This window comes from Myotis lucifugus, unplaced genomic scaffold (assembly GCF_000147115.1).
Source record: "Myotis lucifugus unplaced genomic scaffold, Myoluc2.0 scaffold_987, whole genome shotgun sequence".
NCBI lineage: Eukaryota > Metazoa > Chordata > Mammalia > Chiroptera > Vespertilionidae > Myotis > Myotis lucifugus.
In genome coordinates this window covers 68,807-72,594 of record NW_005872035.1, presented here as the reverse complement: position 1 = coordinate 72,594, position 3,788 = coordinate 68,807, and positions in this window count along the sequence as shown.

Genomic DNA, 3,788 nt, shown 5'->3' with positions numbered 1-3,788 from the left:
TGACATCTCGATGGAATGTCAGGGTGCATTTTCTGATTCCCCGGACCCCAAAGCCCAGGCACGGCTCTGCTTTGCCACGGCCCCTCGTTAGTGAGTGAGTTGCTGACGGTTACTACCCGGCCCCCTCCTACAGGAAAGGAGCATGTGTCCATCACTTCACTTTTCACCCAATCCCAGGGTTCCCCGCTCCGCTGGCTCCCGCCTCCCTAATCCATCACCAGCGGATTCCATGAACCGGCCCGCGTCTCCTCCTTCGACGTCACGTATAAAACACGGCGAGAAACGTGTTCTCCGGAGCGTCATCCCATCCGTTGAGGTTCTGCTTCCCGGCAATTGTCGGCAGTTGGGCTCAAAGAAACTCACAGACATTCTTACAGGTTTGACTGTTTCTTACGTTGACATCAGGGTCCTCACACACCCCTGGTGTAGGAGACGGAGTGCAGGGCCTGGGGCCCGGGGAGCCTATAGACGCCAGTCATCTCCTCGCCGCCCGCCCCGCCGCCCGCCCCAGAGATGCCGCAAAGCAGGCAAAACAGAAGACGTGGCCGAGTTCATCCAGCTCACCTACCCCCTTCCACAGGGACACGCAGAGGAGCCGGCGTTTCACGGCCACACAGGAAGGGCCTGTACAGCGCCACAGAACCACGTCATCCCCCGACGGCCCGTTTCCTGTTCCTCCTCTTTTCCCGGTGCCCCCTCGCCCCTCCCCTCCTTTCCTCGGCCATGAAGTGGTCGCCCTGCTTCTACAGAGGAAAAGAGAACGGGCTGATGAGAGGAAATGCGGGGAGTCGCCACCATCGCATCATGACATTTAAAATGGTCAAGAGTGAGCAGTCCAGCTCATGGCTTTTCATGATCCACGTTGGCCTCAGACATAAACTCCAACGGAGAGAAATCATCCAATTTTACCCCAAAACGGAAGCCGGCAGGAGGACAGCCAGTGCCGAGGCCTCCTCTCCCCGCGTCCCGAGGGCAGGAGCGGAGAGGGAGTTCTCCTCCGGACGTACCTGTGCCTCGGTTTCCTGCTGGGCGACAACAACCCCCCCCACGTCAGTGGCTGTCACAGTTCTGTGGGTCAGAGGTCAGCCCGGCCTCACTGGGCTGCAGTCAGGAGCCGGTGGGGGGTGGGGGTGAGGGCAGGGAGGGATTGGGGGGCCGGGGCTGCGCCCTCCCCACAGGCCCCGGGAAGCTCTCCTCCTCGCCCTTCACTCCTGGAGGCCACCTGGACTCCCCGTCCCTCCCTCCACCTTCTAGGCCAATGGCAGGTCAGATCAGTCTTTAAAACAAACAAAAATAATTTTTGAGAGCGAGAGGAAGGGAGAGTGAGAAACATCGATGTGAGAACGAGACATGGATTGGCTGCCTCCTGCACGTCTCCCAGGTGGGAGGGGGTGTCATGGAGCCCCCAGCCCGGGCATGTGCCCTGACCAGGACTCAAACGGGCAGCCTTTCCATCCAGGGGTGATGCCCAACCACTGGGCCACACCAGCCAGGGCTCAACCGTTCTCACGTCCGTCACCCTCACCTGCTCACACGCCTCTCTCCATCGTTAAAGAGGCTTAGAATTCCATTGTTGCCCCCCTCCCCTGCCCCCCAGCACCCCCAGAGTTCCAGGCCGGCTGGTTCTCAGCTCTCATGCTGCCCACTGCCTGCCTCTGCCCCCTGAGGTAGCGCAATCTCAAGTTCCAGGGCTCAGGGTCTGGGTGTCTGCCGGGCCACCCACCACCCACAGACACTAGTCACTGAGCTCAGAGACACAACTAGCCAGTGAACAGCAGCAGCTCACGCATCGGGCGTGAACGGAGAGCCGTGTGAGGGACACTCACAGAGCGAGTCAGCGGCAGGACAAGGGCCACGGCACACACGGTCACACCTGAGATTCCTAACATCCCACCGTGGGGAGACGGGCGAGGTGAGAAAGCTATTATTTTACAACACGAAGCCCGTAACTCCTCACAGAAGTCGTAGAACACAAGAATGTTGGGAATTGTAAGGCCACTTATCTTTACCCCGATTCGTGCATTACTGTGTTTTGGGAATTTCTGTATTTTAATTTCATGTATGCTGATGCATGTGGACAGAATAGTATATTTGCCCCCGTGTTTTCATGGCAGGGCAGTATTTTCTTAACTTTATTTAATATCTCTCTTTTATTTATGATTCCTTCCTTCCTACATCTTTCCACTATATTCTGGGATCATTTTGCTTTTGACACTTACTGTAAACTAGAGACCTGGTGCACAAAATTTGTGCAGGGGGCTGTCCTTCCGCCCAGCCTGCACCCTCTCCAATCTGGGACCCCTCGGGGGATGTCCAACTGCTGGCTAAGGCCCGATCCCACAGGACGTCCCTCGCACAATCCGGGACTGCTGGCTCCCAACCACTCGCCTGCCTGCCTACCTGATTGCCCCAACCACTCCTCTGCCAGCCCCGTCGCCCCCAGCTGCCCTTCTCTGCTGGCCTGGTCACCCCCAACTGCCCTACACACACACACACACACACACACACACACACACACAAAATCTTGTTTTGGGGCTTCAACTCAGACCTTTCCATAGTCTCTGAAGCTCCATTCAAACTTTTAAAAAATATCCTCGATTTTTTATTTTGAATATTTTCTAGTGAACTGAACAGTCACTAATTGTCTCTCCAGCTGCATCTAAAATCCATCCTTCTGTTTTCCGAGTCTGTCAGTCACAGTTACTTTAACATCTGTGTCTCATATTTCCATTTACTGAATCTCTTGCTGGTGTGTTTCGACTGCATGGCATGTGTATTGGGTTCTGTAATTTCTTAACTCCTTGAAGTGCTCGTGGCTCTCAGCCTGTCTCTATGTCTGTCTCATCTCTCTCTTCGTCTACATCACAGCTAGATATTCATCTGTATTTATGTAACTCCACCTGTAATCTTCTCTCTATCTGGTCATAAATCTCTGTCTTCATTTGCATTTATATCTCATCTGTCTACGTGAAGGTGGACTGAGGCTCCGTCTTCTGTTCAGGTTTTCTTTCGTGTGTAAGCCTAACCATCCCCATCAAAGCAGAAGTTTTCTTCTCTGCGCTGCCTGTGTAACTACCACCGGCTGCTGCTTCATGCCCAAGGGTCCACGTCTTCTGAGGACATCAATCTCAGTCCTGACTTTGAGATTTTAATCCATAAAAGTCTGTCTATTCAAACAAGAGTCCAACGACTTACAGTTTGAGGTCCCACAAAATTTGTTCAAATCTCCAACTCCCTGGAATTTCACCACCTATTTCCAGTGCACGTTCATCGTTCCATAATATCGCTTTCACAGATCAGTCAAAACCCCCGCGAGTGAACAACTAGCAACAGTACACATAGCTGCTCATTAATTACTGTATTAGAGTATAATGACGGCATTTCATACAACTTTGGAAGAGATTCCAGTGTCATTCATTCCATCCCCAGTGGAGGGCTCATCCATTAATTATGGAATTTTTGAGATAAAGTCTTTCCGTCGTATTTGGGGCCAGAGACGAGGTGAGAAGTTGATGGAGAACAAGGGAGCGATGCATCGTCGCTGGTGAAGACAGAGCGGGTCTGAGACAGGCGCTGCTGGTGGGCCGGCCGGGGGGGGGGGGGCGGGGGGGACGCAGTGCGACGCTCAACAGCGGTTAGAGCTCCAGGCTGGTCTGTAGCAACAAGCCTGGGTGACCCTCGAAGGCGAGCAGATGGGGCGGCAGAACCCGGATCCATAGCTCTGGGAAGGGAGCCCACAGACCCCTGTGACCCAGAAGCCTGACCACAGGGGACCACAGCCCAGGGAC